The sequence below is a fragment of the Triticum urartu genome, chromosome 2, assembly GCF_003073215.2.
Source record: "Triticum urartu cultivar G1812 chromosome 2, Tu2.1, whole genome shotgun sequence".
NCBI lineage: Eukaryota > Viridiplantae > Streptophyta > Magnoliopsida > Poales > Poaceae > Triticum > Triticum urartu.
In genome coordinates this window covers 651197522-651222510 of record NC_053023.1, presented here as the reverse complement: position 1 = coordinate 651222510, position 24989 = coordinate 651197522, and the positions used below count along the sequence as shown (strand labels likewise).

The following is a 24989-nucleotide window of genomic DNA, read 5'->3' as shown; positions in this document are numbered from 1 at the left end:
TCCTCTGCCTCGTTGTTGGCGGGGCGGGGCCTCGGCGGAGCCGGCGGTGTCCTCTGCCTCATTGTTGGCGCCGTGGGGCCTCGGCGAAGCAGGGTCTCGTCGACGCCAGCGGAGCAGGGACTCGTCGGAGCCGTCATTGTCCTCTGCCTCATCCTCGGTCTCGCCAAACAGCGCCTCGTCCGCTTCATCGCCCTCTTTTTAGGCGGCCGCACCCTCCGCCACCCGCATGCGGTACCGCCTGAGCTCGATGCGGCCCTCGCGGGCAGAGCGGTACGAGTCGAGTAGCGCCTCCTGCTCCGCCTGCTCCGCGGCGATTTGCTCCTCCGCCTGCAGGTGCTCCTGGAGGAGATGGTGGTTTCAGGCAGCGTCGGCCTGCGCCTCCCGAAACTGCTCCTCACGCATCTGCCTCACCGTGTCCATATATTGGGCATGGGCCTCGCCGATGGTCATGGTGCAATGCACTGGTGAGGATGGCGCGGAGGAGGGGGTTGGCGCCGGATCATAGACTACCATCTTCTCCATTGGGACGTCGTCGTCCTCCGGCTGCCTGCCGGCCAGCCGGTCGGCAGCAATGGCTGCCATCTCCTTGTGGTCCATCGTCTTCCTGTCCCGAAGAGCGCTGGAGCGCGAGGAAGTCATGGTGGGCAGTAGTGGTGTGGACAGGAGAAAGGGAACGGATTCGAATGACTGCGGCTATGGCCGGCGCAGCAGTTTATATAGCAATGTTGGGCTGAGGAGGGATGGACGTGTGGCACCGGAGTAGCCGCCTTGGCAATCGCGTATCGTTAATGTGGGCGGCAGACGGGCGGACGGACGGAACTTGTGTCGTTTTAAGGTGGACCAATCGCCTGCACCGGGAAGCGGGGCGGGCGGCGCTGACTGTTTCGGGCGGAAAGCGCACGTGGGGGAGGAAATGACTTTACTTGGAGAGGATGACAATGGGGACCCACCAGGGCCATAGCCTCACGTAAGCAAGTGCCTCCTTATTATATAAAACTATAATTTTTTTGGTTCCTCCTGGTTTCCTGACATCACGGTCCCACACCATTGTCAACCTATGTAGTCAATAAACGAGAGAATTGCACAAGAAGCGGCCGACAGTTGGGACCAAGCAGCTCGAGCAATATTTGTATTTTTGAGGTGTGAGCACTACAGAGTTTTTTGATGTTTAGCCCAGATATTAATTTTCTCCTCTAAACAACAACGAAAACATCGCTGCAGGTATTAACTGGGCGGGCTGTGGCCCGTCTAGCCCAGGCCAGATATCCGGCCCAGATATTAAATTTTTTCAAGATGAAAATGGCTAGCCCAGCTATACTTTTTTTTAGGAATACCCAGGCAAGGTCAAGTTATTATTCTCCATCCCGTTGGGCTGCAAATCTTTCCTAGGAGGGATGCATTAGGCTTAACAAGAAAATGGGCTTTAAGAAATAATAAATGGGATGTAATTATAAAAACTGGGCAGTAACTATAAAAAATGCACCAAACACGTAATTACTTTATAAAATATATTTTTTGGATATTGAAATTTTAATTTCATTAATTGTTGCGAGCACAATGTTTCGTTGGATTTTACGTAATATAAATTTATATTGAAATTGTATTTAATCTGACTAGAAATTTCGGGATAAAAATATTTCGGATCCCATCAAAAAGGTGGGAAATTTTATAGAATTATGTTTTGAACGGTTGGTTGAAATGGGCTATACTTTTAACAAACTATAAATGGGATGTAGTAAATTCCATTAGAATTCAAAAATGGGCTGCACATTCTTACAAATCTCAAATGGGCTATAAGTTCTCTGCCACACACTTGTGGCCTTACTAAGTTGACGCGTCCCTTAAAAAAAGAGTTTACGCGTATGCAAGGCTTTGTCAACTTATAGTCAACACACAGTTCTAGCAGCAGTGGCCGTTGGATGTCCATCCAACGGATGTCGTGCTTCTTCTTCAATCTCGGATATTCTAGCTTCACCCGCCCAAAAAATGATTCCTCCCCCTAACATCTGGGGTGCACCATTTCGGAAGCTGACCTGTGGGCCTATAAGTTGACGCGTACCAAGGGCTTTGTCAACTTAGTCAATATAAACAATTCTAGCTACAGTGACCGTACGACGTCCATCCAACGGTCGTCGTGATTCTTCAACCTTTGGTCTTCTTGCTCCAGCCGCCCAAAGCAGCGCCGGTCGTGCCGTTTGCTCCTGCCTCCCATGGCCAGTTGTGCTGCCGCGGAGGCCTCACCGCCCCCTACTACTCCCACTGCTGGCTAGGCCATCCCTCCACTCACCCACACCCCCTATTATTCTGCGGCGACGGCAGCCTCACAACTCAGCCGAACCAGTGAACCCTCATACTCCTCTCTGCGTGGGCATCCACTATCGTGTCTTCCCCGGCTCCGCGTCATTCCCTTCCTAGGCCTCGCCGTCGTCCACTGCCGTGGTGCTTTCGGTGCGGCATGGTTAACATGGTCAAGGAACGGCTTCCATCGGACATGGAATGTACGTGGAGAGGCTGACAGCTGGGTCCACGGCCACAGCAAGGAAGTTCCTCCTTATTACGTGGAAAATAATGATTCCTCCACCTGACAGCTGGGACCCACCGGACGGGCCACTGTATTTCGCGAAAAAAACGTTTCCCCCTGACTGCTGGGACCCACTAGCTACATCTTCGCACGCAAGGAAGTGCGTCCGGGCAAAAAGACGATTCGCCCCCCTGATTGCTGGGACTCACCATCTACATCTTCGCACACAAGGAAGTGCCTGACAGTCGGGACCCACCTGGTCGAAGCGTACGTAGCATTGTCATTCTAGTCGCGGATGTGTACATACATACTGGTGGATGTAGAGGCGCATCGTAGTAGAGGCGCGCACGTAGCATGTACACGTACGTATAGCAGCCAGTGTGCAAGAAAGAAAATACGGCCACGTACGTACATACGGGCGGGGTCTCGAACACCTACTCGCGCATACGTACGGCCAGGGCTTGTGTACATGGCTGGGTCGGAACGGAGAAACAGTGTCGTCGTCGTGTTCATGGGGAGCCAACCGGCTGGGTCGGAACGAAATGTGTCGTCGTGTTCATCAGGAGGGCTTGGATGGAACAGACGATGGAAATGAGGCCTGACGTACCACAGAACGGAGGAAACGGCCTTGTGTTCGACCGGCCACGTTCGAAACGGGATCCTGTTCATCGGGAGGGGTCTGGCGTAGCGCAAAACGGAGGAAACAGACTTGTGTTAGACCTCCTACGGTCGAAATGGGATCCTGTTGATCGGGAGGGGTGTGGTGTACCGCAAAACGGACGAAACGGACTTGTGTTGGAGCGCTACGGTCGATACAGGGGTCCTGTTCATCGGGAGGGGCGTGGCGTACCGCAAAATGGGACTCCACGGGATACTATTCATCTCCACCGTCGACCTCCTCCAGCCTCCACGGGCTACTGTTCATCCACCGTCGACCTCCTCTAGCCTCCACCTGCAACTGTTCATCCACGGGCTGCTGTTCATCCAGCCTCCACCGCGCGCTACTCCACCGGCTACTGTTCAACCACCCCTCTCCACGGGCTCCTGTTCAACCACCCCTCCACCGTCTACTGTGTTGGGGATCATAGTAATTTCAAAAAAATTCCTACGCACACGCAAGATCATGGTGATGCATAGCAACAAGAGGGGAGAGTGTTGTCCACGTACCCTCGTAGACCGAAAGCGGAAGCGTTAGCACAACGCGGTTGATACATTAGTCTTTTCCAATCTGTTACAATATTACAATTTACAGTCAGACAGATCAAAAACTCTTTGCTAAATAGGGCTTCACAGCTTGCTTGGCTTCACGGCTTCACACTCCAGAAAGAATAGGCAGGGAGCTCCTGTAAGAGAGTGAACATAAAGCAGCATTAGATTGTACTGCTGGTGAGACCAGAACCAAACAACTTGAATGGCAACACTAATGTAAGCAGTAGAGCAGATCCAAGATGTGATAAATGTTTAGCAAAATTGTTCATGGGAGTAACTTTAGTCGTTCAAAATCAGAGTTGTAAATGCAAGGAAATTAAGTTACATAAGACAATTAGGTATTCTATGTACGCAGCATTGTCAACAACAAATACAATTCTCAATAGCGACAAAATTCGTTTTCTTTACATCCTTAATCCGATCAAACCATAAGCTTTCTAGTTATTAAATACTTCGAGTTTCCTTGATGGTAATAGCTAGTAAATGGCATGGTGAGGTAACAGCCATGATCATGATCAAAAGAATTGATCATTGGTAGTTAAGACAACACATTCAGAAATGATCATGGTAGAAGTCAGAGAAGACAAGTGAAACAAGATTGCAAAACAGAAGGCAAAGGAAAATTTTGGATATAGAAATCAAACAGAAAACTAGTACAAAACATGGTCCTATCATATTGCTGCAATTTATTCAAGAACACCAGACTTAGAAATTGCATCAAGCAATTCATAAGAAAACAAGAATGTGAGTGCATTTCACAAGACAACAGTTAATTGAAGGTAAGAAATCATCAGACTTTAAACTACGAATCACAGGAAGGTAACTCCTGTCATGTTGTTGCAGTTTCTCATCATCACTTGAACCACAAATGAAATCAGGCAACATTTTAGATTGGAACTACAAATGGTAAGTATCTTTGTTGTGGAGATAGTTCAATTTATAAACTCGTTCAAGAAAAATTATATTTGTTGTGAAGATAGTAGGACTTCCTTCAGTATGTGGACATCATAGAAAGCCACAAACATATCAGGGTGTTGAGGTATCATCAGAGACTTAAATACTAAGAATCAAAGCAGCATAGCTCCATCATATTGTTGATGGTTTATTCCTCATCACTTGACCCTCAAACATATAAGCATGCATGGACAGCAAGAAAAAAGGCTATAACAATTTATAGTTTGGCAACTATCGGTATGAAATGCAAACATTATTGCTCAGAATATGAAATATCTTCTCATCAATGCCAAATGGCATCTCTAAAGTCTGACATACGTTGTAGATTTCATGATTCACCACAGCATTTTGCAAACCAAGCAAGTAGGCATATAGCAGGAACAGAGGGAATATCTGCTACTATCCCAACATGTACGTATATGCATGTGTGCTTGCTTGACCGGCGCATGCATCACTGTAGCAGCCAAGCAAGTAGGCATCGTTGATGTCTACTCACAACTTTCCTCGCACCAGAGAAAGAGTCAAAACAAAGAATATTATACCATAATATGACACCAGACCACATATTAGTAACTTTAAATCAGAAAGTATATCCACATCACCATAAAATATTCCCAGACCATCACAAAGAAGCCAAATGCTATTAAATGATGATTACTAGACACAGACATGATTCAGCCACATAATGGCTACCACAAGCAAACGTGACAACTGTGTAAGCAAGCTGCTAGTGTACAAAAGGTGATTGAAATCCTGCTGTTTAGTACATATACATGGTAGGCTACTGCTGCCAGTGTTCTAAACCAACAGAGCATAATATAGGAGCAGAAAATAGGGCTCTAGGGCTAGAAGATGGAGCCGACTCACCGGAGAGCTTGTGGTCGCCGCCGTACATAGCCGGCGTCACGCCGGTTGCCTCCGGCTCCTGCCCCCCACTGCCGTTCTTCTTCAGATTCTTGTACACGTCCTCTGCACATGGGTTAAGCAGAAACCAATCAGTGGCAGACACGAGTGAAGCTACCAAGACAATATAGAATTTATATAATCAGTTCCACTGCTCGACTTTTGCAATAGTTTAGAAAAGAACAATTGAGTTTTTAGTAAAGAGGAATATGTTTAAATTTAGGGGCACTTCTATTTTTCTTGTCATAAGAAGTGGCTAGAGCCTTTTCTTTTTGGTTAAGGTGCCGATGGTATGCACGCTTGTATTTACAAGAACTACAGCTGGGCGTTTTGTATGAGCAAGGAAAGCATAGGTGATTTTTTTTTAAGATCCACAAACCCAGGCACAACAAGTTTGTTTTTATGTGCTGTAAAAATAAGGAAAAGGAGCTAATATAGAAACTGAAAGTTCCCACAATTTATCTTTTTTTGTATAACCACACAATCAAACATGCTGTTTCGCAGAACATTACAAGTGCACCTATTAATCCACAATCAACATCTGATTTCACAAGAGATCTACAAGTACATCTGATACAAAGGTATTTTCTGGTCAGGAACTCAATTCTAGAAGTTTGGAATAAGTAGCCGATAATAATTTCATTCAGCAGGCACCAAACAATGAATCAACACTTAGACAGACTACTTTCAAAATGGAATAATGCCCAACTGTTCCAGCAATGAATCAACACTTAAGACTACTTTCAAAATGGATCAATGCCCAACTGTTACAGCAATGAATCATCAGCACGCAAGGCCTTGACTGCTAATAGCTAACATGACTGATAAGACTAATTCAGCTATCCTAAACACAACAATTCCCTTACCAGATCAGTCTGTTTAAAAACCGCGATATCGCTTCCGTATGCAGCAAAGGTGTATTCCTTGAAGGACGCGAGAGCGCGGATCTTCTTGGGCAGTTGAGGTCCTTAAATCGCAAAGAAAATTCACGCACCATGAGCGGGAGAGCTAAAAAAACACTGAACATAAGAAACCGAGGTACTGAATAGCAGGCTCACTGGCAAGGACCAAACTGAGCTTGGCACACTGCACAACAAGAACAGAAAACAGCATGATTAGTTTTATCGCAAAATGGAAGTCGGCTGCATCAGAGTTGTATGTAAAGCCCTGATCCAAAGTAGGTACTGCTTCCATGCCTTGCGGGAGGGAGAGAGGGAGATAATAAGTTACCTGATCCGAAGCTCCTGGTGCTCCTCGGTGCCATCGTTGTCGAGGACGAGCGGATCCGGAGGCGTTGCTGTCGAAGAGGAGGGGGTCCGGTGGCGGCCTTGTCGGAGAGGCGAGGATCCACCGATGGAGAGGAGCTGATCCGGCGGCGGCCTTGTAGGAGGATCTCACGCGCACCGCCACCACCGCCGAGGATGTTCATCTCAGCCGTGCGCAACGAAGAGGTCCACACCACCACCGAAACCCTAGCGGGAGGAAGTGATGCGGGCGACCACATGAGGCGGGGTAAAGCAAATCGACGCGGTGGTGAAGAGGGAGTGCAGCGAGAGGAAGCTGTGGGTAGGCTTGGCGACGCCGGAGGATGCCGGAATCAAGCGGGATCCGTAGGTGGTTGTGGCAGACAGGAGTGGTGCATGGGAGAGGGAGAGACGAGCGAAAGAGGGGTTGCCTGAGGTGGGAGGAGAGAGAGATGGGTGGGTGGTGGCTCTACCTAAGGTGGGAGGAGAGGGAGAGGACACCGGCCGGCGAGGTTTGGATCGGTGGCGGCAGCGATGTGGGAGATGAGGGAGGGAACGGATCGGGGAGAGGAGGGGGATGAGGCGGAGGACTGGTTTGGGAGGGGGCGGCGGCGGCGAGGAGATGGGGGATCAGAGCTAGGGTTTGGGCTGCGGGTGGGGTATCTCCTTTTCAGTTTTTTTCTTTTTTTCTATAGATAGATGGATGGATGGATGGATGTGGGATGGAGAGATGGATGGATGGATGGATGGGCGCCATGTCATCGATCCGTGGGAAGAGTTTTGATTGGTTTGGAAAAACCATTGATTTAAGTAGTTTCCAAGTACTAAAAATTCATTGATTTTGTGAAGTAGCTATCAAAAATATATTGCAAAAGGGCATCACACAAATTTTCACTAGAGTTAGACCACATTTCATGGATAAGGACTAATTTGTATGCATTTCTGATCTTTGTAGCTATTTTTAATCATTTTCCCAGTGGCAAAAATAGGTTTTTTTAAAGAACCTACCAAATATTTGTTGCAAAAATGGACTCCATCAATTTTCTAAAATACTAGTCCATATTTAATATACAATTGACAAAATGGTTGGGTGTAAAAAGTTTTGATCCACCTCTCGTGAAAAAGATAAATTTCCGCCGATTCAGCTGGAAGCGGGTCAAATTTGAACTGCAGCTGCCTCATAGTTTGCTATTTATTTTTTACAAAAATCATTTCTAGGTACATAAGTATCTATTTAATAAGAGAAACACCAAAAGTTTTCCAAGATTCAACCACTAGCTAGGAACGGTCAAGCCCGCCGTTTTGACCGCATTTTGAAACGGGCATAAAAAATTCAAAAAAAATCAAAAAATTGGGAAACCTTCACATTGTGTCATTATATGTGGCCAAGTTCCCAAGAAAAATAACAAACTTGTAATACGGCAATTATTTTAAAAAAGTGTTCTCAGAAATGAGCTATCATGTGTGAAGATTCATGGCTTTCAAGCCAAATGATCAATCTTATGGCCACATTCGTGGCATAGTTTGTTCAAATGATCTCATATTGTGCACAAGGGTGCATATTGGAATGGCAAACAATGTTGCCTAAGGAAGTTTTCATTTTCTTTGGACGAAAAAACCATTTTTCATTTTCCGAGTGCTGAAAGGAGGTTTTTTTGTGAAGGAACTACCAAATAATTGTTGCAGAATTGGACCAAATCAATTTTCTAAAATACTAGGACATATTTAATGCACAATTGACAAAATGGTTGGGTGTAAAAGTTTTGATCCACCTCTCGTGAAAAAGACAAATTTCCGCCGATTCAGTTGGAAGCGGGTCAAATTTGAACTGCAGCTGCCTCATAGTTTGCTATTTATTTTTTACAAAAATCATTTCTAGGTACATAAGTATCTATTTAATAAGAGAAACACCAAAAGTTTTCCAAGATTCAATCACTAGCTAGGAACGGTCAAGCCCGCCGTTTTGACCGCATTTTGAAACAGGCATAAAAAATTCAAAAAAAATCAAAAAATTAGGAAACCTTCACATTGTGTCATTATATGTGGCCAAGTTCCCATGAAAAATAACAAACTTGTAATATGGCAATTATTTTCAAAAAGTGTTCTCAGAAATGAGCTATCATGTGTGAAGATTCATGGCTTTCAAGCCAAATGATTAATCTTATGGCCACATTCGTGGCATAGTTTGTTCAAATGATCTCATATTGTGCACAAGGGTGCATATTGGAATGGCAAACAATGTTGCCTAAGGAAGTTTTCATTTTCTTTGGACGAAAAAACCATTTTTCATTTTCCGAGTGCCGAAAGGAGGTTTTTTTGTGAAGGAACTACCAAATAATTGTTGCTGAATTGGACCAAATCAATTTTCTAAAATACTAGGACATATTTAATGCACAATTGCCAAAATGGTTGGGTGTAAAAAGTTTTGATCCACCTCTTGTGAAAAAGACAAATTTCCGCCGATTTAGTTAGAGGCGGGTCAAATTTGAACTGCAGCTGCCTCGTAGTTTGCTATTTATTTTTCACAAAAATCATTTCTAGGTACATAAGTATCTATTTAATCAGAGAAACACCAAAAGTTTTCCAAGATTCAACGACTAGCTAGGAACGGTCAAGCCCGCCGTTTTGACCGCATTTTGAAACAGGCATAAAAAATTCAAAAAAAATCAAAAAATTGGGAAACCTTCACATTGTGTCATTATATGTGGCCAAGTTCCCAAGAAAAATAACAAACTTGTAATACGGCAATTATTTTAAAAAGTGTTCTCAGAAATGAGCTATCATCTCTGAAGATTCATGGCTTTCAAGCCAAATGATCAATCTTATGGCCACATTCATGGCATAGTTTGTTCAAATGATCTCATATTATGCACAAGGGTGCATATTGGAATGGCAAACAATGTTGCCTGAGGAAGTTTTCATTTTTCTTTGGACGAAAAAACCATTTTCATTTTCCGAGTGCCCGAAAGGAGGTTTTTTTGTGAAGGAACTACCAAATAATTGTTGGCAAAATTGGACCAAATCATTTTTATAAATACTAGGCCATATTTAATGCACAATTGACAAAATGGTTGGGTGTAAAAAGTTTTGATCCACCTCTTGTGAAAAAGACAAATTTCCGCCGATTCAGTTGGTGGCGGGTCAAATTTGAACTGCAGCTGCCTCATAGTTTGCTATTTATTTTTCACAAAAATCAGTTCTAGGTACATAAGTATCTATTTAATCAGAGAAACACCAAAAGTTTTCCAAGATTCAACGACTAGCTAGGAACGGTCAAGCCCGCCGTTTTGACCGCATTTTGAAACAGGCATAAAAAATTCAAAAAAAATCAAAAAATTGGGAAACCTTCACATTGTGTCATTATATGTGGCCAAGTTCCCAAGAAAAATAACAAACTTGTAATACGGCAATTATTTTAAAAGTGTTCTCAGAAATGAGCTATCATCTCTGAAGATTCATGGCTTTCAAGCCAAATGATCAATCTTATGGCCACATTCGTGGCATAGTTTGTTCAAATGATCTCATATTATGCACAAGGGTGCATATTGGAATGGCAAACAATGTTGCCTAAGGAAGTTTTCATTTTCTTTGGACAAAAAAACCATTTTTCATTTTCCGAGTGCCCGAAAGGAGGTTTTTTTTGTGAAGGAACTACCAAATAATTGTTGCAAAATTGGACCAAATCAATTTTGTAAAATAATAGGACATATTTAATGCACAATTGACAAAATGGTTGGGTGTAAAAAGTTTTGATCCACCTCTCGTGAAAAAGACAAATTTCCGCCGATTCAGTTGGAAGCGGGTCAAATTTGAACTGCAGCTGCCTCATAGTTTGCTATTTATTTTTTACAAAAATCATTTCTAGGTACATAAGTATCTATTTAATCAGAGAAAAACCAAAAGTTTTCCAAGATTCAACCACTAGCTAGGAACGGTCAAGCCCGCCGTTTGGACCGCATTTTGAAACGGGCATAAAAAATTAAAGAAAATCTAAAAATTGGGAAACCTTCACATTGTGTCATTATATGTGGCCAAGTTCCCAAGAAAAATAACAAACTTGTAATACGGCAATTATTTTAAAAAAATGTTCTCAGAAATGAGCTATCATCTCTGAAGATTCATGGCTTTCAAGCCAAATGATCAATCTTATGGCCACATTCGTGGCATAGTTTGTCTCATATTGTGCACAAAGGTGCATATTGGAATGGCAAACAATGTTGCCTAAGGAAGTTTTCATTTTCTTTGGACGAAAAAACCATTTTTCATTTTCCGAGTGCCCGAAAGGAGGTTTTTTTGTGAAGGAACTACCAAATAATTGTTGCAGAATTGGACCAAATCATTTTTATAAAATACTAGGCCATATTTAATGCACAATTGACAAAATGGTTGGGTGTAAAAAGTTTTGATCCACCTCTTGTGAAAAAGACAAATTTCCGCCGATTCAGTTGGTGGCGGGTCAAATTTGAACTGCAGCTGCCTCATAGTTTGCTATTTATTTTTCACAAAAATCATTTCTAGTTACATAAGGACCTATTTAATCACAAATACATGGTTTGGTGGCGATAGGTCGAGGTTTGGACGGTGGCCGAGGGCCCCAACTCTAGGGCGCGTAAACTCGTATGCCCGTCGCGTGGTCACCGCGTGACCGTAATGTTGCCATGTGTTTTGGGCGGCCTAGGCATGTCTAGTGGGTTGGGCACTCCCCAGGTTGGTGCTAGGAAGAAAATTACAACATAAGATTCTCACGAGGATACCGATCGATGCTCAAACATGAATTAGCAGCCAAGTGTTTGATTAGTGGTACGGGAAATGCACATGGCCAATGGGCGTGAGTTTTGGCTGAGGATGATCATCTACTATGGAGAATGTCTTCACAAATGTTGAGCTCAAAAGGAGGATCCTAGGTGGTACTTGCTTTGCAAAGTACCACGCTGGACAAAAATATGAATGTTGAAGCTGGGCTCAAAATAATGAATGGAGTGAGCTGAAATTTTGTGAAGGATGGTTATTTGGGAATAGGAAAGCATTGTAGAAAATTGATACCATTTGGACATGCCAAAGTAGTACTTCCTTCACAATGCTCATCTATGGACAGAAACTTGGGAAAACTAGTGAGAGAGATTGGATGAATGAAATGAGCTCAAAATTGGTGTAGGTAAGTTACTTAGGTATGGTCATGCGCTGGTAAATTTTCAGATCATTTGGGTAAGCCTAGCTAGTACTTACTTCACAAAGCTTCTCTCGAGGTAGAAACTTTGGAAATTTCCCAAGAAAGATTTACTAGGAAAATTGAGCTGAATATTATCATGTGGCAATGATTTGGGTATGGAAGAGTGCCCGAAAAGTTTGAGGGTAATAGGAGGGGTCTATATAACACTTGCTTTGCAACGTGCCAATTTGGCCATAAAATATAAATTGAACCTGGGCTCACATAGATGATTTGACTGAGCTGTAATTTGGAGGAGGGTGATAATTTGTACATATGAAGGAACTGTATAAATTTCATGTCATTTAGAGATATAAAAAAGGTACTTCCTTCACAATGCTTCTAGGTGGACAAAAACTTTGGAAATTTGCCGAAGAAGATTTGCTAGGAAAATGGAGCTGAATTTTGTCATGCGGTAATGATTTGGATAGGAAAGAGTGCCCAAAAATTCCGAGGGCAATCAAGAATATATAAATAGCACTTCCTTCATAAAGTGTTGTTGTGAACAGAATAGGAAAATGAATATTGTTGAATTAGTTTTGAACTAGGCAAGGAAGGTTTTTACATATTTGATGAAGATATGCCCCAAAGAATTTATGAGATTTTTTTGGGAATTTTGGGAATGATAGAAATATAGGTTGCTTCACAACCTAGGGCAAAAACTGCCACATGGACATGACACATAGGCAAAACTGATGAGATGGCGCCTAGTCATCACAACCCACCACAATCTACAAGGCTATGACCATCTATATTGGTCATTAACAACTAGAAATAAGGCAGCGGACTAGCACTGTTTGCTTTGTGACCATTTCGTGTAAGGAAATTACGACCTTTCTGACCAAAATGGTCGCAATGGTTTAGGGTTTGGAGCCCCCTGAACAGCTTTTGACCAATTGGTCTAAAATGGTCATAAATTTATGACCAATTCTTCGAGGGTCACTCACAGAAGGTCATAAGTTGACATATTTCTTTTAGTGAAGCAAGATACTATCAGGGACTAAGTTCATGATAAATTTAAGTTCAATTTAATCATATTACTCAAGAACTCCCACTTAGATAGACATCCCTCTAATCATCTAAGTGATCACGTGATCCAAATCAACTAAACCATAACCGATCATCACGTGAAATGGAGTAGTTTTCAATGGTGAACATCGCTATGTTGATCATATCTACTATATGATTCACGCTCGATCTTTCGATCTCAGTGTTCCGAGGCCATATCTGCATATGCTAGGCTCGTCAAGTTTAACCTGAGTATTCTGCGTGTGCAAAACTGGCTTGCACCCGTTGTAGATGGACGTAGAGCTTATCACACCTGATCATCACATGGTGTCTGGGCACGACGAACTTTGGCAACGGTGCATACTCAGGGAGAACACTTTTATCTTGAAATTTAGTGAGAGATCATCTTATAATGCTACCGTCAAACAAAGCAAGATAAGATGCATAAAAGATAAACATCACATGCAATCAATATAAGTGATATGATATGGCCATCATCATCTTGTGCTTGTGATCTCCATCCTCGAAGCACCGTCGTGATCACCATCGTCACCGGCACGACACCTTGATCTCCATCGTAGCATCGTTGCCGTCTCGCCAATCTTATGCTACTACGACTATCGCTACCGCTTAGTGATAAAGTAAAGCATTACAGGGCGATTGCATTGCATACAATAAAGCGACAACCATATGGCTCCTGCCAGTTGCCGATAACTCGGTTACAAAACATGATCATCTCATACAATAAAATTTAGCATCATGTCTTGACCATATCACATCACAACATGCCCTGCAAAAACAAGTTAGACGTCCTCTACTTTGTTGTTGCAAGTTTTACGTGGCTGCTACGGGCTTAAGCAAGAACCAATCTTACCTACGCATCAAAACCACAACGATAGCTTGTCAAGTTGGTGTTGTTTTAACCTTCGCAAGGACCGGGCGTAGCCACAGTTGGTTCAACTAAAGTTGGAGAAACCGTCACCCGCAAGCCACCTATGTGCAAAGCACGTCGGGAGAACCGGTCTCCCGTAAGCGTACGCGTAATGTCGGTCCGGGCCGCTTCGTCCAACAATACCGCCGAACCAAAGTATGACATGCTGGTAAGCAGTATGACTTATATCACCCACAACTCACTTGTGTTCTACTCGTGCATATAACATCAACATATAAAACCTAGGCTCGGATGCCATTGTTGGGGAACGTAGTAATTTCAAAAAAATTCCTACGCACACGCAAGATCATGGTGATGCATAGCAATGAGAGGGGAGAGTATGATCTACGTACTCTTGTAGATCGACAACGGAAGCGTTTGGTTGATGTAGTCGTACGTCTCCACGGCCCGACCGATCAAGCACCGAAACTACGGCACCTCCGAGTTCTAGCACACGTTCAGCTCGATGACGATCCCCGGACTCCGATCCAGCAAAGTGTTGGGGAAGAGTTCCGTCAGCACGACGGCGTGGTGACTATCTTGATGTACTACCGTCGCAGTGCTTCGCCTAAGCACCGCTACAATATTATCGAGGACTATGGTGGAAGGGGGCACTGCACATGGCTAAGAATATGATCACGTGGATCAACTTGTGTCTAGGGGTGCCCCCCTGCCCCCGTATATAAAGGAGCAAGGGGAGGAGGCCGGCCGGCCCCTATAGGCGCGCCAGGAGGAGTCCTCCTCCTAGTAGGAGTAGGACTCCTACTAGGAGGGGGAAAGAAGTGGGGAGGGAGAGGGAAAGGGGGGCGCCGCCCCCCTCTCCTAGTCCAATTCGGACCAGGGGGGAGGAGGCGCGCAGCCCACCTCTGGCTGCCCCTCTCTCTCTCTCCACTAAGGCCCATATGGCCCATTTCTTCTCCCGGGGGGGGGGGGTTCCGGTAACCCTCCGGCTCTCCGGTTTTCTCCGAAATCACCCGGAACACTTCCGGTGTCCGAATATAGCCGTCCAATATATCAATCTATATGTCTCGACCATTTCGAGACTCCTCGTCATGTCCGTGATCACATCCGGGACTCCGAACTAACTTCGGTACATCAAAACTCATAAACTCATAATATAACTGTCATCAAAACCTTAAGCGTGCGGATCCTACGGGTTCGAAAACAATGTAGACATGACCGAGACACGTCTCTGGTCAATAACCAATAGCGGAACCTGGATGCTCATATTGGCTCCTACATATTCTACGAAGATCTTTATCGGTCAGATCGCATAACAACATACGTTGTTCCCTTTGTCATCGGTATGTTACTTGCCCGAGATTTGATCGTCGGTATCCTATACCTAGTTCAATCTCGTTACTGGCAAGTCTCTTTACTCGTTATATAATGCATCATCCCACAAATAACTCATTAGTCACATTGCTTGCAAGGCTTATGTGATGTGCATTACCAAGAGGGCCCAGAGATACCTCTCCGACAATCGGAGTGACAAATCCTAATCTCAAAATATGCCAACCCAACATGTACCTTTGGAGACACCTGTAGAGCTCCTTTATAATCACCTAGTTACGTTGTGACGTTTGGTAGCACACAAAGTGTTCCTCCGGCAAACGGGAGTTGCATAATCTCATAGTCATAGGAACATGTATAAGTCATGAAGAAAGCAATAGCAACATACTAAACGATCGAGTGCTAAGCTAATGGAATGGGTCATGTCAATCAGATCATTCAACTAATGATGTGATCCTGTTAATCAAATGACAACTCTTTGTCCATGGTTAGGAAACATAACCATCTTTGATTAACAAGCTAGTCTAGTAGAGGCATACTAGTGACACTCTGTTTGTCTATGTATTCACACATGTATTATGTTTCCGGTTAATACAATTCTAGCATGAATAATAAACTTTTATCATGATATATAAGGAAATAAATAATAACTTTATTATTGCCTCTAGGGCATATTTCCTTCATCGGCCCCCTCACCCAATTTGGATTGGGCTTGGGGGGGCGCCCCCTCCTAGGCTTCCTCCTCCTCTATTCCACTAAGGCCCAATAAGGCCCATACACTCTCCGGCGAATTCCCGTAACTCTCCGGTACTCCGATAAATACCCGAATCACTCGGAACTTTTCCGACGTCCGAATATAGTCGTCCAATATATCGATCTTTACGTCTCGACCATTTCGATACTCCTCGTCATGTCCCCGATCTCATACGGGACTTGGAACTACCGCCGGTACATCAATACACATAAATCATAATATAAATCGTCACCGAACGTTAAGCGTGCGGACCCTACGGGTTCGAGAACTATGTAGACATGACCGAGACACGTCTCCGGTCAATAACCAATAGCGGAACCTGGATGCTCATATTGGCTTCCGCATATTCTACGAAGATCTTTATCGGTCAAACTGCATAACAACATACGTTGTTCCCTTTGTCATCGGTATGTTACTTGCCCGAGATTCGACTGTCGGTATCTCAATACCTAGTTCAATCTTTTTACCGGCAAGTCTCTTTACTCGTTATGTAATGCACCATCCCGCAAACAACTCATTAGTCACATTGCTGGCAAGGCTTATAGTGATGTGCATTACCGAGAGGGCCCAGAGATACCTCTCCGACAATCGAAGTGACAAATCCTAATCTCGAAATACGCCAACTCAACAAGTACCTTCGGCGACACCTGTAGAGCACCTTTATAATCACCCAATTACGTTGTGACGTTTGGTAGCACACAAAGTGTTCCTCCAGTAAACGGGAGTTGCATAATCTCATAGTCATAGGAACATGTATAAGTCATGAATAAAGCAATAGCAACATACTAAATGATCAAGTGCTAAGCTAATGGAATGGGTCAAATCAATCACATCATTCTCTAATGATGTGATCTCGTTAATCAAATGACAACTCATGTCTATGACTAGGAAACTTAACCATCTTTGATTCAACGAGCTAGTCAAGTAGAGGCATACTAGTGACACTTTGTTTGTCTATGTATTCACACATGTACTAAGTTTCCGGTTAATACAATTCTAGCATGAATAATAAACATTTATCATGAAATAAGGAAATAAATAATAACTTTATTATTGCCTCTAGGGCATATTTCCTTTAGTCTCCCACTTGCACTAGAGTCAATAATCTAGTTCACATCACCATGTGATTTAACACCAATATTCACATGTGTATGCGATTAATACCCATAGTTCACATCATCATGTGATCAACACCCAAAGGGTTTACTAGAGTCAATAATCTAGTTTACATCGGTATGTGATTAAGACCCAAAGAGTACTAAGGTGTGATCATATTTTTGCTTGTGAGAGAAGTTTAGTCAACGGGTCTGTCACATTCAGAGCCGTATGTATTTTGCAAATATTCTATGTCTACAATGCTCTGCACGGAGCTACTCTAGCTAATTGCTCCCACTTTCAATATATATCCAGATTGAGACTTAGAGTCATCTGGATCGGTGTAAAAGCTTGCAAAGATGTAACTTTTTACGACGAATTCTTTTATCACCTCCATAATCGAGAAACATTTCCTTAGTCCTTACTAAGGATATTCTTGACCGTTGTCCAGTGATCTACTCCTAGATCAAAATTGTACCCCCTTGCCAAACTCAGAGCAAGGTAAAAATAGGTCTGGTACATAGCATAGTATACTTTATAGAACCTATTACTGAGGCATAGGGAAAGACTTTTCATTCTCTTTCTATTTTCTGCCATGGTCGGGTTTTGAGTCTTACTCAACTTCACACCTTGTAACACAGGCAAGAATCCCTTCTTTGCTTGATCCATTTTGAACTTTTTCAAAACTTTATCAAGGTATGTACTTTGTGAAACTCCAATTAAGCGTCTTGATCTATCTCTATAGATCTTGATGCCCAAAATGTAAGCAGCTTCACCGAGGTCTTTCATTTGAAAAACTCCTTTCAAATACTCCTTTGTGCTTTCCAGAAAATTCTACATTATTTCTGATCAACAATATGTCATTCACATATGTTTATCAGAAATGTTATAATGCTCCCACTCACTTTCTTCTAAATACATGCTTGACCACAAGTGTGTATAAAACTATATGCTTTGATCAACTCATCAAAGCGTATATTCCAACTCCGAGATGCTTGCACCAGTCCATAGATGGATCGCTGGAGCTTGCACATTTTGTTAGCACCTTTAGGATCGACAAAACCTTCTGGTTGCATCATATACAACTCTTCTTTAAGAAATCCATTAAGGAATGTAGTTTCGACATCCATTTGTCAAATTTCATAATCATAAAATGTGGCAATTGCTAACATGATTCGAACAGACTTAAGCATCACTACGGGTGAGAAAGTCTCATTCTTGTCAACCCCTTGAACTTGTCGAAAACCTTTCACAACAAGTCAAGCTTTGTAGACAGTAGCATTACCATCAGCGGCGGTCTTCTTCTTGAAGATCCATTTATTCTTGATGGCTTGCCGATCATGGGGCAAGTCAACCAAAGTCCACACTTTGTTCTCATACATGGATCCCATCTCAGATTTCATGGCCTCAAGCCATTTTGCGGAATCTGGGCTCATCATCGCTTCCTCATAGTTCTTAGGTTCACCATGGTCTGGTAACATGACTTCCAGAACAGGATTACCGTACCACTCTGGTGCGGACTGTACTTTGGAAGACCTATGAGGTTCTGTAGTAACTTAATCTGAAGTTTCATGATCATCATCATGAGCTTCCTCACTAATTGGTGTACGAATCACTGGAACTGATTTCTGTGATGAACTACTTTCCAATTCGGGAGAAGGTACAATTACCTTATCAAGCTCTACTGTCCTCCCACTCACTTCTTTCGAGAGAACTCCTTCTCTAGAAAGGATCCATCTTAGCATCGAATATCTTGCCTTCGGATCTGTGATAGAAGGTGTACCCAACAGTTTCCTTTGGGTATTCTATGAAGACGCACTTCTCCGATTTGGGTTCGAGCTTATCAGGTTGAAACTTTTTCACATAAGCATCGCAACCCCAAACTTTAAGAAATGACAACTTTGGTTTCTTGCCAAACCACAGTTCATAAGGCGTCGTCTCAACGGATTTTGATGGTGCCCTATTTAAAGTGAATGCAGCTGTCTCTAATGCATAACCCCAAAACAATAGTGGTAAATCTGTAAGAAACATCATAGATTGCACCATATCTAATAAAGTACGGTTACGATGTTCGGACACACCATTACTGTGATGTTCCAGGCAGCATGAATTTGTGAAACTATTCCACATTGTTTTAATTGAAGACCAAACTCGTAACCCAAAATTCATCTCCACGATCAGATCGTAGAAACTTTATTTTCTTGTTATGATGATTTTACACTTCACTCTGAAATTCTTTGAACTTTTCAAATGTTTCAGACTTATGTTTCATCAAGTAGATATACCCATATCTGCTCAAATCATCTGTGAAGGTCAGAAAATAATGATACCCGCCGCGAGCCTCAACACTCATCGGACTGCGTACATCAGTATGTATTATTTCCAACAAATCTGTTGCTCGCTCCATTGTTTCGGAGAACGGAGTCTTAGTCATCTTGCCCATGGTTCGCAAGCATCAACAGATTCATAATCAAGGGATTCCAAAACCCCATCAGCATGGATTTTCTTCATGCGCTTTACACCAATATGACCTAAATGGCAGTGCCACAAATAAGTTGCACTATCATTATCAACTTTGCATCTTTTGGCATCAATATTATGAATATATGTATCACTACGATCGAGATCCAACAAACTATTTTCATTGGGTGTATGACCATTGAAGGTTTTATTCATGTAAATAGAACAACAATTATTCTCTATCTTTAAATGAATAAACGTATTGCAATAAACATGATCAAAGCATATTCATGTTCAACGCAAACGCCAAGACTAATCCCGAAAGTATAGGGAGTGTGCGATGATGATCATATCAATCTTGGAACCACTTCCAACACACATCGTCACTTCACCCTCAACTAGTCTCTGTTTATTCTGTAACTCCTGTTTCAATTTACTAATTTTTAGCAACCAAACAAGTATCAAATACTCAGGGGCTACTGTAAACACTAGTAAGGTACACATCAATAACATGTATATCAAATATACCCTTGTTCACTTTGCCATCCTACTTATCCACCAAATATTCAGGGTATTTCCGCTTCCAGTGACCATTTCCTTTGCAGTAGAAGCACTCAGTTTCAGGCTTTGGTCCAGCTTTGGGCTTCTTCACGGGAGTGACAACTTTCTTGCCATTCTACTTGAAGTTCCCTTTCTTTCCCTTTGCCCTTTTCTTGAAACTAGTGGTCTTGTCAATTATCAACACTTGATGATCTTTCTTGATTTCAATCTTCGTCGATTTCAACATCACGAAGAGCTCGGGAATCGTTTTCGTCATCCCTTGCATACTATAGTTCATCACGAAGTTCTAGTAACTTGGTGATGGTGACTAGAGAACTCTGTCAATCACTATCTTATCAGGAAGATTAAATCCCACTTGATTCAAGTGATTGTAGTACCCAGACAATCTTAGCACATGCTCACTAGTTGAGCAATTCTCCTCCATCTTTTAGCTATAGAACTTGTTGGAGACTTCATATCTCTCAACTCGGGTATTTGCTTGAAATATTAACTTCAACTCCTAGAACATCTGATATGGTTCATGACGTTCAAAACGTCTTTGAAGTCCCAATTCTAAGTCGTTAAGCATGGTGCACTAAACTATCAAGTAGTCATCATATTGAGCTAGGCAAACGTTCATAACGTCTGCATCTGCTCCTGCAATAGGTCTGTCACCTAGCGGTGCATCAAGGACATAATTCTTCTATGCAGCAATGAGGATAAATCTCAGATCACGGACCCAGTCCGCATCATTGCTACTATCATCTTTCAACTTAGTTTTCTCTAGGAACACATATAAAACATAGGTAAGCAACAACGCGAGCTATTGATCTACAACATAATTTGCAAAATACTATCAGGACTAAGTTCATGATAAATAAAGGTTCAATTCATCATATTACTAAAGAACTCCCACTTAGATAGACATCCCTCTAATCATCTAAGTGATCACGTGATCCAAATCAACTAAACCATGTTCGATCATCACGTGAGATGGAGTAGTTTTCAATGGTGAACATCACTATGTTGATCATATCTACTATATGATTCACGCTCGACCTTTCGGTCTCCAGTGTTCCGAGCCCATATTTGCATATGCTAGGCTCATCAAATTTAACCCGAGTATTCTGTGTGTGCAAAACTGGTTTGCACCCGTTGTAGATGAACGTAGAGCTTATCACACCCGATCATCACGTGGTGTCTCGGCACGACGAACTTTGGCAACGGTGCATACTCAGGAAGAACACTTTTATCTTGAAATTTAGTGAGAGATCATCTTATAAAGCTACCACTGAACTAAGCAAAATAAGATGTATAAAAGATAAACATCACATGCAATCAAAATATGTGACATGATATGGCCATCATCATCTTATGCCTTTGATCTCCATCTCCAAAGCATCGTCATGATCTCCATCATCACCGGCATGACACCATGATCTCCATCATCTTGATCTATATCAATGTGTCGTCACATGGTCGTCTCTCCAACTATTGCTCTTGCAACTATTGCTATCGCATAGCGATAAAGTAAAGCAATTATTTAGCGCTTGCATCTTATGCAATAAAGAGACAACCAGAAGGCTTCTGCTAGTTGCCGATAACTTCGAAAAAACATGATCATCTCATACAACAACTTATATCTCATCACGTCTTGACCATATCACATCACAACATGCCCTTCAAAAACAAGTTAGACGTCCTCTACTTTGTTGTTGCAAGTTTTTACGTGGTTGCTACGGGCTGAGCAAGAGCCGTTCTTACCTACGCATCAAAACCACAATGTTATTTTGTCAAGTTAGTGTTGTTTTAACCTTCACAAGGACCGGGCGTAGCCACACTCGATTCAACTAAAGTTGGAGAAACTGACACCCACCAGCCACCTATGTGCAAAGCACGTCGGTAGAACCAGTCTCACGTAAGCGTATGCGTAATGTCGGTCCAGGCCGCTTCATCCAACAATACCGCCGAACCAAAGTATGACATCCTGGTAAGCAGTATAACTTGTATCGCCCACAACTCACCTGTGTTCTACTCGTGCATATAACATCTATTCATAAGCCTGGCTCGGATGCCACTGTTGGGGAACGTAGTAATTTCAAAAAACTTCCTACGCACACGCAACATCATGGTGATGCATAGCAACGAGAGGGGAGAGTGTTGTCCACGTACCCTCGTAGACCGAAAGCGGAAGCGTTAGCATAACGCGGTTGATGTAGTCGTACGTCTTCACGATCCGACCGATCCAAGTACCGAACGTACGGCACCTCCGAGTTTAGCACATGTTCAGCTCGATGACGTCCCACGAACTCCAATCCAGCATAGCTTCAAGGGAGAGTTCCGTCAGCACGACAGCGTGATGACGGTGATGATGTTGCTACCGACGCAGGGCTTCGCCTAAGCACTGCTACGATATGACCGAGGTGGAATATGGTGGAGGGGGGCACCGCACACGGCTGGGAGAGATCAACAGTTCAAATTGTGCGTCAACATGGGGTGCCCCCTCCCCCGTATATAAAGGAGTAGAGGAGGAGGCGGCCGCCGGCCAGGAGGAGGGTGCGCCAAGGGGAGTCCTACTCCCACCGGGAGTAGGATTCTCCTCCCTTCCAAGTTGGAGTAGGAGATGTACGAAAGAGGAGGGAGAGAAGAAGGAAAGGGCGGCCAGCCCGCTCACCCAATTCGGATTGGGCTTGGGAGGGCGCGCCCCTCCTAGGCTTCCTCCTCCTCTATTCCACTAAGGCCCAATAAGGCTCATACACTCCCCGGCGAATTCCCGTAACTCTCTGGTACTCCGATAAATACCCGAATCACTCGGAACCTTTCCGATGTCCGAATATAGTCGTCCAATACATCGATCTTTACATCTCGACCATTTCGAGACTCCTCGTCATGTCCCCGATCTCATCCGGGACTCCGAACTACCTTAGGTACATCAAAACACATAACTCGTAATATAAATCGTCACCGAACGTTAAGCGTGCGGACCCTACGGGTTCGAGAACTATGTAGACATGACCGAGACACGTCTCCGGTCAATAACCAATAGCGGAACCTGGATGCTCATATTGGATCCCACATATTCTACGAAGATCTTTATCGGTCAAACCACATAAGAACATACGTTGTTCCCTTTGTCATCGGTATGTTACTTGCCCGAGATTCGATCGTCGGTATCTCAATACCTAGTTCAATATCGTTACCGGCAAGTCTCTTTACTCGTGATGTAATGCATCATCCCACAACTAACTCATTAGTCACATTGCTTGCAAGGCTTATAGTGATGTGCATTACCGAGAGGGCCTAGAGATACCTCTCCGACAATCGGAGTGACAAATCCTAATCTCGAAATATGCCAACTCAACAAGTACCTTCGGAGACACCTGTAGAGCACCTTTATAATCACCCAGTTACGTTGTGACGTTTGGTAGCACACAAAGTGTTCCTCCAGTAAACGGGAGTTGCATAATCTCATAGTCATAGGAACATGTATAAGTCATGAAGAAAGCAATAGCAACATACTAAACGATCAAGTTCTAAGCTAATGGAATGGGTCAAGTCAATCACATCATTCTCTAATGATGTGATCCCGTTAATCAAATGACAACTCATGTCTATGGCTAGGAAACTGAACCATCTTTTATTTAACGAGCTAGTCAAGTAGAGGCATACTAGTGACACTTTGTTTGTCTACGTGTTCACACATGTACTAAGTTTCCGGTTAATATAATTCTAGCATGAATAATAAACATTTATCATGAAATAAGGAAATAAATAATAACTTTATTATTTCCTCTAGGGCATATTTCCTTCATAATGTTCATCCAGCCCTCCGCAGGGTCGTCCTGTTCATCCAGTCCCAACCGGATCAATAGATCGGGGTCTGTACATACAGAGGCAACACCACGGGGTCCTGTTCATCCACCCCCACCGCTCACTGTTCATCCCTCCCCCCCCTCGCAACGCTCACTGTTCTTCCAGAGGGAGCATCGATTGGCTTCAGTTAGTAGCAGTAGTGAAGGAATCGCTCGATCACCTGGGTTCAGTAACGCGTAGCCTGCAGTGCAATCGCTCGGGTTCAGTTAGGCGACGCCTCGCTCGGGTTCAGATAGAGCCCAATGCCTCACACACAAGCACGTACGTGTACGAGAGAAACGCGCATCGCTCGGCCCCCGACCACCCACCATAACCGGGAACTCCCCGAAATTTTCCTCGCCCTCACTTCTACCACGGTTTTTCCCATCATGGACGGCCGAAAGAATGTCATGCAGCTGTGTCTCCGGCCCGCCCAGGACGAAAAGCCCATTTTCTATCATGATTTTTTTTCATAGAAGTAGGAGCCCACTGTCAGTGTCAAAACCGGCGGATCTCGGGTAGGGGGTCCCGAACTGTGCGTCTAAGGCCAATGGTATCAGGAGGCGGGGGACACAATGTTTACCCAGGTTCGGGCCTCTCGATGGAGGTAATACCCTACTTCCTGCTTGATTGATCTTGATGATATGAGTATTACAAGAGTTGATCTACCACGAGATTGTAGAGGCTAAACCCTAGAAGCTAGCCTATGATTATGATTTCTGTTGTCCTACGGACTTAACCCTCCGGTTTATATAGACACCTGTGGGGGCTAGGGTTACATAGAGTCGGTTACAGAGAAGGAGCTCTACATATCCGTATTGCCAAGCTTGCCTTCCACGCAAAGGAGAGTCCCACCCGGACATGGGACGAAGTCTTCAATCTTGTATCTCCATAGTCCAACAGTCCGGCCAAAGTATATAGTCCGGCTGTCCGAGGACCCCCTAATCCAGTTCTCCCTCAATAGCCCCTGAACCAGGCTTCAATGACGATGAGTCCGGCGCGCAGATTGTCTTCGGCAT

At 43.5% G+C, this 24989-nt stretch overlaps 2 non-coding genes and 1 pseudogene across 2 annotated transcripts; all 3 read right to left on the bottom strand.

The window, feature by feature from the left end:
• Nucleotides 1-4515: 4515 nt before the first annotated feature.
• On the bottom strand, nucleotides 4516-4594 carry LOC125541861 (annotated as a pseudogene).
• Nucleotides 4595-4768: 174 nt separating this feature from the next.
• LOC125541859 lies at nucleotides 4769-4853 on the bottom strand. Its single transcript, XR_007297701.1, has one exon. It is a non-coding gene; the product is annotated as a small nucleolar RNA Z199 (small nucleolar RNA).
• Nucleotides 4854-4937: 84 nt separating this feature from the next.
• On the bottom strand, nucleotides 4938-5034 carry LOC125541874. Its single transcript, XR_007297714.1, has one exon. It is a non-coding gene; the product is annotated as a small nucleolar RNA R64/Z200 family (small nucleolar RNA).
• Between the last annotated feature and the right edge of the window lie 19955 nt (nucleotides 5035-24989).